Here is a 9617-nt window from a genome sequence, read left to right as displayed (position 1 = left end):
CACGGTTTGCTGACCACTGGCCTAGACTATAGTAAACATGTAATAAATTATTTCTGAAAAAGCTATAGGCCTTTATAGTTTAAGAAAATCATATATATGTAAGCATTTCTGTTTCTCACAGTAACTCTGATACAAGTAGGCAAGGTGTGCTGCTGTTATGGTTGTTTTTCACAGAAAACTAAGCACAGAGGGTTGTGGTAATCTTGGTAAACATGTCATATATGTTCATCAACTAACTACTTAATCAAGCACAAAGGGTGCTTTAAAACCCACAGATGCTTATTCCCATTCCATTGGGTTTGTGTGTGTGTGTTTTTTTACTGCAACCTTACAGGCACCAAGGGCTCTGAATGAGTACAGTAGTTAGTTGAGAATAGAATAACTAATTCATTATTTGTTGACAAACATTAGCCCCACTGTTGGAATAAATACATCATTAATAGCTACGAGCCAGGCATTACCTGATTTAATTCATAGAGCAAGCCTAGGAGGTAAATATCACTATTACTGTCCTTTCAATAACTGAGGACACTGTGGCTTAGAGATATTAAATAGCTTGTTTGGGAAATTGAAACCCTGGACTGTCCAAATCCAGTGTCTGTGTTTTAACAGTACATATTCTGTCTCCTACCAATCCCACTTTACAAAATGTTGTTCTAAAAGGGGAGTGTTTTGAGACCTATGAGGCTGATAGGATAACCAATTACCATGCTTTAAATTACAGTCCTAGTGGTTCAGGTCCCATGACTCAAAAATCCTTAACTTCTGAACCAGAGGTTAGGATACTGTTGTTTTTTCACTTAGGGAACAGCATCAGCTATGAAAAAGGTTTATATGGTCAAATATTTGAAACTAAATTCTCCCTTGGATATTCATAATACACATTTAATATAGAAAATACTATATTTTAAAAAGGTTAATTATGTTAAACCTGATTTGTAAGCTTTTTTGACCACAGAACCCCCCTTTTTTTTGGTTAAAATCAGTAAAAAACTCTGGGAACCCATTTAGGTTCATTTAAATAATAACTGTGGCCAAATTTCTGAAGCACTTAGTATATCACAGACACTGACCTCAGAACTTCCCATGTATTAACTTATGTTATAATACTCCTATGAGAAAAGTGTTTTCAGAATAATCTTATGAGGTAAATGTTTTTCCTAAACAACTTTCCCCAAATCACAAACTAGTGAGTGGCAGAACCAGGACCTGAATTCAGGTGTCTCTATCCAGAACCCGTGCTCTCACAGCTGCCATGGAAGAGCTGATTCAGCATGTCCTACTCAAAGAAGTAATTTATTTTCTAAATTAAATATGCAATAATCATGCTATAGCAAATTTCCACTTTTATTAAATTCACCCCACCGAGGGAAAATAACTGGCAAAACCGCCTCCCTGAGTCAGACACTCAACACAATCAGAGTTGTCTATCTGATATTAATAATTATATTTTCCCCTAGAATGCTGTTTAATTCTTAAAATATTTGATTCACTTATAGACATATATTTTATGTCAGACACAGAGGAAATAATCACTTCAATTTTCCTCCAGGACTAATGCACCAACATCAGATAGATAACAGTTCTCACTTAGAAAGTCGGTTGATCACCCATCTGAAATAGGAAAGATGTTATTTATCCCAGTAAGGCAAAGGCACAGAATTTTTTCCCTCTTCACTGCTTTTTTCCCCCCTTACTTTCCTTTTTCAGTTTTAGGTGGAGCAGTGGCTTGTGGAGTGGCAAAGTTTGGGACTCACTCACTTAACTGAAGATACCCCAGCCTAGAAGAAGGACCAGTAGAAAAGGCAATGCCTCAAAGGTACAGAAAGCCCAAAGAAAGCTTCCAAGTACTGTTATTGCCTTCTTTTTCTTTTGATCCTTTCTCCCCATAGAGCAGCTGTTTTTTTAAAGCGTATTTGTCCAAGTTGTTACATTAACAAATTTGCACTGATTTCTTTATCTAAAGACCACCTTGTCGGTGGGTGGTGAACTTTTCCTTCATGCCAGGCCTGCTACACTGTCTAATGTCACAAGTGTCTGCTCACATTAGCTCCCGGAGACTAGAGAAGATTCCGCATGGGGCTTTTCCAGCAAGTTGATTTGACAGATTGAGTCCCCATGCTAGCTCATGGCACTTAGTTATCAGCCTTCCTCAGGGAGGAGAATTTAGAGTGCACCATATTCAGTTTCCAAATCAACTGCTGTCCCCCCAGGAAACCGTGTGTTGCATTATTAAAAGAAATGCCTTCAACCATAGCACCATATTTAAACATTCATCCCCATTAAAAAAAAAAGTGGAGTGGAGGGTACAACAGTGCTCTACACCCTTCACTGTGTTAACTCTTTCTCCTCATATTTCAGTTCTCCCTCAATGAACAGTCCTATAATTTATTGGTGAGCATGAACACTTCTATTTTGTGAATTTTACCTTTATTTAAAAAGGGGTGCTTTTGCATTTACTTGGGATGGCTATTAAACATTCCCCTAAATTGTAATATCTTGGGGCTGAGACCAAAATCTTCTGAATCTCTTCATTTCGCTGAGCTCTTATTACACAGTTAAATCCAAAAATCTAGCCATCAGAAATAGCAATGGCTTATCTGTTACCTACCTGTCCCAGGAGTTCAAAGGAAATGCAAGAATTGGTTCTGAGTTGAAAATTAACATCTCAAACTCACACTTTAATAATTATAATTTTAGATATTTTTAATTTTAAAATGTATGTCTGGTTTACCTTCAGCTTTCCAAAGGAGAACTTGACAAGAATGCTGGAGAAAAAGAGGAATCCTGGAGAAAAAGAGGAATCCTTTTTAACGCTTTATGTTGATATAAATATGCAAACATGTGTACTTCAATGAATATTAAATGGTAGCCCCTCTCACCATCATGACTTATTTACTCACCAGAGTTTTATCAAAAAGGGCCTGGAATTGCCTATGGAGCGTGAAAGTCTCCTGTAATTGAGTTTAGAGTGGTACATCCACTAAACAGGCCATGGCCCCAGAGACACCCCCGAAACCCACCTGTCAGCTGGTGTTAGATCACAGCTCAAACAAGGCATGGTGTCTGCTCCTGCTAAACACTGCTGTGGCCCAAAACAAAAAGAGAAGTTGTTCCCCAGGGCATGAGGGAGGGCTGGGGGCAAATCATGGGGGTTGGGACGGCAGGCGAAAATCTCTCATCTAACAGCTGCCTGATGTCAGCTGGTATCATGATCTGAAACTCAGCTTGGGTGGGGAACTGGCTAGGGCCTCACTTGGTAAGGTGTCATTTCTTTATTCCACATCCATTCAGTGGTAGCGTAATGGAGTGGACAAGAAGCTTTTTCATCACGGTTGAGCCGCGGAAATCAAAGCCCAGAGTTTCAGTGAGGATAAAGATACAACAGGCAGGAAGGTCCACATCTGAAAATGGAGGGGAGTGTCCAACTAAGACACGCTGGATCAGCCAGAGATGAGAGTAGGAACATTTTATGCTAAAGAACCATCATTCATCTAATAAACATTTATTAATTGTTTACTAGTGCTGATTACTGTATCAGTTGCTGACTTTATATAGATAACACACAGTCCTTGCTCTGAAGGAACTTAAAATGATGTAGTTGGGGAAACACACAGATAAGTCAACTATTACAATACAGTGTGTCAAGGAGCAAAAATATGTGCTTAAAACAATAAGTTAAGACTTCTTGGAGAAAGTGACCTTTAAACTGTTTTTTTAATAGAATGAGTAGGATTTAGCCAGGCAAAGGAGAAGAGTAGGATGTGTGGGGAATGGTGGTATTAATAAGAATAGAGAGACACCATCAAGAGGGATGGTGTGGTACTCTTTTGGGCTCCCAGAGCTTGATGTGGCTGGTGCATGTGTGATGCGTTAGAGCAGGGGAGGGGAACATCCAGCCCACAGGCCCCATAAGGCCTGCAAAATCATTTGGTCTGGCCCTGCCAAAGCATTAGGGTGAGTTAATTATAGAGTGAGTTAATTAAACATTTGACCGAATATAGCAGGCCATTTTTTAAGTTAAGATAATGTTGTATAGCCTGAGAATGATGTTCTAAATACCCAAATGGTCCTTGGGTTAGAGCCTGAGAGGAATGGGACTATATATATAGAGAGAGAAATCAAATGACCGAGGGCTTTATCAACTAAAATCAGTCTCAAATTTATCCTGAAAGCCATGGGGAAACAGGGAAGGATTTTAAGCGGAGGAGTGCTGTGGTCAGGTTTGTCTTTTAGAAAGACCATTTACCTGTTGTGCATGAATTAGAAGGGATGAGGCTGGAAACAGGAAGGCCAAGTGGAAGGCAATTAAAGGAGCTTTTAAGAGAGAGAGGGCAATGGCTCGAAGTAGGAAAGTCACATGGAGATGGAGAAGGGAGGACAGAATGAGAAATATAGAAAAGAATCAGCAAGACCTGGAAGGCAATCAAAAATGGAAAAAGAGGAAGGAATTCAGGATGGCTTCACGTCTTCTGGCTTGGGTGTAGGGTTGCTAGATTTAGCAAATAAAAATACATTTAATATTTGTTCTGAGCATTGTCTGTGTTCTGTATTTGTCTGATTGCTTTCTTGTGGAGTAAGGGAACGTGTTCCTCTACCCTCTGTCTTTCCTGTAAACTAGTAGTTATCTTTAGGTCCTTGCTTAGAGTCAATCAGTATGTTTAGGCACCAATATTTCATAGTGGCGCTGTTACCATCGGGCATATACTGTCTGATTGTTTCACTTTTAATGATGCCAAGATTGATCAGTAGGTTTCAGTAGTGTCAACCCACAAAGTTCCCTGTTAACCTTTCATCTGATTATTTTAGTATCCATTGATGATTATTACCTACATCCATTATTTAATTTGGAGTATTAGTGATTTTTGAAAATTTCTATTTTTTTAATCCTCACCTGAAAATATGTTTATTGATTTGAGAGAGAAAAGAAGAAGAAGAAGAAGAAGAAGAAGAAGAAGAAGAAGAGAGAAAACGTCAATGTGAGAGATATGTACCCCAACTGAGGATCAATTGAGCAAACTAGGTATGTGCCCTGATCGAATCCATGACCTTTTGGTAATAGGACGATGACCTTTTGGTAATAGGACGATGCTCCAACTAAGTGAGCCATCTGGCCAGAGCTAAAAAAATTCTTTTATTCCTTCTCTCCAGAATACTGTTGATCAAGGGAATAATGGAGTTGCCAAGCACTCAGGGCCAAGTGAGGGTTGGCCTGGCCTTGTTCCATATTTAAAAAGATTAGTTCAGACTTGTTCCAACTGAAGTGACCCTTTGTGCTCAGATAATATTGAAGTCAGCAAGTATCCTATGAGACGGGGGAGGAGAGAGGGCGAAGGGGTGTCTCCCTTTTGCTCCAAAATAAAGGAGTTCTTTTTTAGTTTTAGGAGAGGCCTTTTTCAGGGCACAACGAGCTCAGGGCTGCTGAGCACCTGAGGCCTGACTTCCAGGGACTGGCTTTGCTGGTGTGGGAAGGGCTCTCTTGAGCCTCTCCCACCTCAGTCAGGCTTGGTCTGAGGCTTTGGCTCTCCTGTTCCTCTCCAGGGAAGCAATGGCCATTCAAACCCGAACCCAAAGGACCAAATATCTGAGCCTCTGATGCTCTGACCTCCTGGCCCCTCCCTCTGAGTCCTCAGATGGGAGGCCCCTTGCCACCCTGGTGGGAGCACTAGACTCCACACCTTCTTTGAGAAACAAGAATAGAGCTGATCTCCTGCCTGGTGTTCCTCCTAGATCTGAAGTCTCTGCAGAAAGCCTCATGACAAACAGTCTCCTAGACAGGGCCCAGTTTCTGGGTTTATTACGCAGCTCTGAGACTCCAGGATTGTGGAGACTGGGCTCCATCAGGCTGTATGGACAACTCCCTACTCAGCAGCAGAATAAATCGAACAGGCCATTCTCCCTTTCTTACAAAAGACAGGCCTGCATGGAAAAAGCAGCACTAATACTTACTTCTTGGAGGAGATGTATTTTAAATTCTTCTAAAAATGTACTTTAGTAGGATTCCATGGTAGACATTATTGTCTTTAAAATAATGAGACTTTTAATCCCCTCAAGGCACTAATTGAAAAAAAAAACACTTTGTTTTTCAAAATAGTCACCTGCCTTTAAGATGGTTACAAATCATAGAGGGAAATCTGTGTTATTTGTCTTCCTACCAGTAACCATTTAGCTTAGAATGACTTTTAGCTGTTTCTAGAAAATCAGATCCACTCTGAAAGCACAGTGGTTTTCCCTCACCAAGGGTGGCGGAAGAATTTGCCACAGGCTGAGCACAGCTGGCAGGGCAAGGGAAGCTGCTTGCCCCTGCACCTCTCCCGCTTAGACACTGGGTGGCAGACTTACCTTCCAGATGGAGGCATCTGGTGCCTTCAATCTAGGGAAGCGACTGGCCCTGGCAGCCTTTCCTTTGCTTCTAGCTGCCACACACTCTCAAGCAGATCCCAGGGGCATCTGGTGGGCTCCCAGGGAGAGTGTAACTGAGCTTTGGTGGAGGGAGGAGGTAGCAAGGGGAAGAGGTGTCTGGTTTGGACTGCCTGCCTGCCTGTCTGCAGCTGCAGTGGCATCAGGCCAGCGCCTACTGGATCCCAGACTTCATGGTTTATGGCTACAGTGATTCCACTGTATGCCAGCCACGCCTCCTCTCCCTGCCTGCCCCAGGTGTGGGGCTTAGAAATGTCTCCAGCTTCCCTGGGCCATCTCAAGGTGCATGGTCTTTCAGATGTCCCAAACCTGGGGAGGTTATGCTTTATGCAAGCTTCCATCAGATAAAGGGTCTTGCCCTGAGTGTGGGGACGGCTAGCTGCCAGCAAGGAAATGCACAAGCCTGTACTACCGTCTGGGGTTTCATTAACATTCAAGGAAGTGGGAAATAAATTCATGGAGACAGACCTCCTCCCATTCCACGCAGGGTTTAGATATCAGGATGCATAAGTCCTCTTTGGGGAGCAAGAACCTTCACTGGTTTACTTCTGGATCCCTGGTGCCTGGCACATGGTGAGGACTTAGAGAATGTTTGCTAAATAAATTCATGCTGATTCATTAATTAATGTTAAAAACCATTTAGTTTAACCTCTTAATTCTAGAAATGGTCCTCACTAGAGGGGAATGTATGTTTTCTAGAATGCCTGCCTTCTTCCTTCTTCCTCACCCCCAGTTGATTCCACCCTAGCATCTCAATTTGGGATATGCCTGCACCTGTCTTACATCAGCTGAAATCTCCCACACTGCAATTTGAGACAGTTCTTTTTGTGTGCGACCTGAGTGCAAGTTGATGATTGGAATGGGGACTAATATCATTATGGGCTGAATTGTGTCCCTCCAGAATCCCTATGTTGAAGGCCTAACCCTCAAGTACCTCAGATTTGGAGACAGGGCCTTTACATAGGAATTAAGGTAAAATGAGGCTATTAGGGTGGGCCCTCATCCAATATGATGGTGTTCTCATAAGAAGAGGATACTTAGACATACAGACCCCAGAGTTCATGCAGAGAGAGGGCCATGTGAACAGACAGCAGGAAGGTGGCCATCTGTAAGCCAAGGAGAGAGGAAAGCAACTCTGTTGGCACATTGATCTTGGACTTCCAGTCACCAGAACTGTGAGAAAATACATTTCTGTTGTTTAAGCCATCCAGTCTGTGGTATTTTGTTACGGTAGTTGTAGCAAACAAATACAAAATGATATGATACGTGATTATATAACACACATGATATGACACATAATGTTTTGCCTCTTGTTGGCCTGTCCAGTGTCTAAAGAGCTATAACCTAACTGATGTGATGGTGGTTGAGGTTTCCACCCCTCCTCTGGCTCCTGGCTCTTGTTCAGTAGACTGTTGGGAATGAGAGCAAGACCTCCTAAGAAAGGACAGGTGTTCACGCCTTTAGTCACAGCATGGGCTGCCCTCCAAAGTCCTTTTTAGAAAAACAGGCTCAAATATGACAAAGAATAGGCTGATACAGCCCTCAGGAGAGAGGGCTCCCCAGCACCACAAAAGCCAAGCTCCCCAAAGAGGTCAGCACGGCTTAAGCGTCCCAAAGGTCGACACATCAAGATAAATCGGCTTGTCAGAGAGAGAAAGCAGCAAAAGAGGCTGCTTGTTGGAGATTAGATTAGACCAGAGAAGATTTCATAAAGGCAACACAACCTGGGGATTGAGGACATGGGAGGGGAAGAGGAGGGAAAGTGCTGGCTGAGGAAGTGTCAAAGAGAAGCTGAAACTCTGGAGCAAGAATCAGCTCAGTGAACACAGAAAAGGATTCAGTAGCAGTTAAGGCAGGGCCATTGTTGGGGAAGAAACTTCAAGTATTTGTACTCTACCATTCTCTAGTTCTACCCATGTAAGCTCCCTGAAGCAGGGCTGCTGCATATGGTTGTGTAGGTTGTCCATTGTACAACGGTAGGAGGCACCATTCACAACCATTGTGCAGTTCTAACTGGCAGCTCTCTGTGAAGCCAGAGACCACAGGGAACACAGAAGCCAACCCCAAATTGCCATTTCAAAAAGACTTGTTGCCTTAACTGGAGTGAGTAACCTTTTCACAAACATTGGCATCAGAGTGAGAGGATTCCAACCATACTAGTATAGCCAATGAAAGATGAGTGGTATTTCTTCCCAGGTATTTCCCTACTGGAGATGACCTTCAAGAAAATTACAAAGCCAGTGGTTCTTAAGGTCTCACACTAAGTTGGATATTTTTATTTATTTTTCCTTCACATTGCATAGAAGCAGCTTAACCAGTATAATACACTGACAGGCAGTGCTGCATATTTACATCCCAAAGTGTAAGTTATAGGCTTAATTTTAGCCTAATGTGATTTGAAATGGGAAACCATAGTTGCAAATAGCCCTGAAGGTAATTAAACCCCAGTGGGGGTTAGTAATAATGGAGACATGACAGACCCCCTTGCAATAGCTTACTCCACACAATAGGCTAGTGAAATTATGGACCTGACACACAATATATTTCATGAAAACTGAAAATGTATTTAACATCTCTGCAGTTGCTATGGCAGATATTTTTTTCCCCTATGGAGAAGAACATTACATTTTTAAATTATTAAGTTGCTAGGGAAAATTGTGATTTGCCGTTCTTACTTACTGGGGAATATATGGCTCTTCTGAAAAACATCTCCCTTCCTTCATGGGTTTACAAGATAAATTTGGAAAGAAGAGTGCTATATTGGCCATGATGTTGAGCAGGAGAAAGGTTGATGTGGTCAGAGCCACAGGACTGGGCTTAAAATACAAAAGAATCATCCTGATTTTCAGAGAAACTTGGAAGGGAATTTCTTTAGTCATTGAGAGCTCAAGAGGGCACTTCATTTTGGTAAACCCTGAAGCAGTCCTTGTATCTGGGTGAGAAGAGAGAGTGTGGGAAAGTGTGTTTTGAGGATAGTATTTTTTTCCATTAAAAAAATCATTTTTTTAATTCTACTATTCTACCCCATTGATCTGTTTTCCTTTATTGCAAAACTTCTCAAAAGTTGACTATTCTCTCTTAAAACAATTTAGACTTTTACCTCCACTGTTTCATGAAACCAGACTTGACAAGGTCACCAAAGGCTTCCAAATAGCTAAATGTATTGGTCAGTTTTTAGTCCTCATCTTACTCAGCCT

At 41.8% G+C, this 9617-nt stretch overlaps 1 long non-coding RNA gene across 1 annotated transcript in view; it reads left to right on the top strand.

Annotated features, from left to right (window-relative positions):
- Positions 1-9617, top strand: part of LOC111824039 — a 72255-nt gene that overhangs the window by 16471 nt on the left and 46167 nt on the right. Inside the window, exon 3 of the long non-coding RNA XR_002827146.1 lies at positions 1711-1819. This is a non-coding gene — a long non-coding RNA (uncharacterized LOC111824039). The remainder of the gene's footprint in view (positions 1-1710; positions 1820-9617) is intronic.

This window comes from Myotis lucifugus, unplaced genomic scaffold, assembly GCF_000147115.1.
Source record: "Myotis lucifugus unplaced genomic scaffold, Myoluc2.0 scaffold_6, whole genome shotgun sequence".
Lineage (NCBI taxonomy): Eukaryota > Metazoa > Chordata > Mammalia > Chiroptera > Vespertilionidae > Myotis > Myotis lucifugus.
The sequence above is the reverse complement of the archived record's forward strand: the minus strand, read 5'-3'. Positions and strand labels throughout refer to the sequence as shown.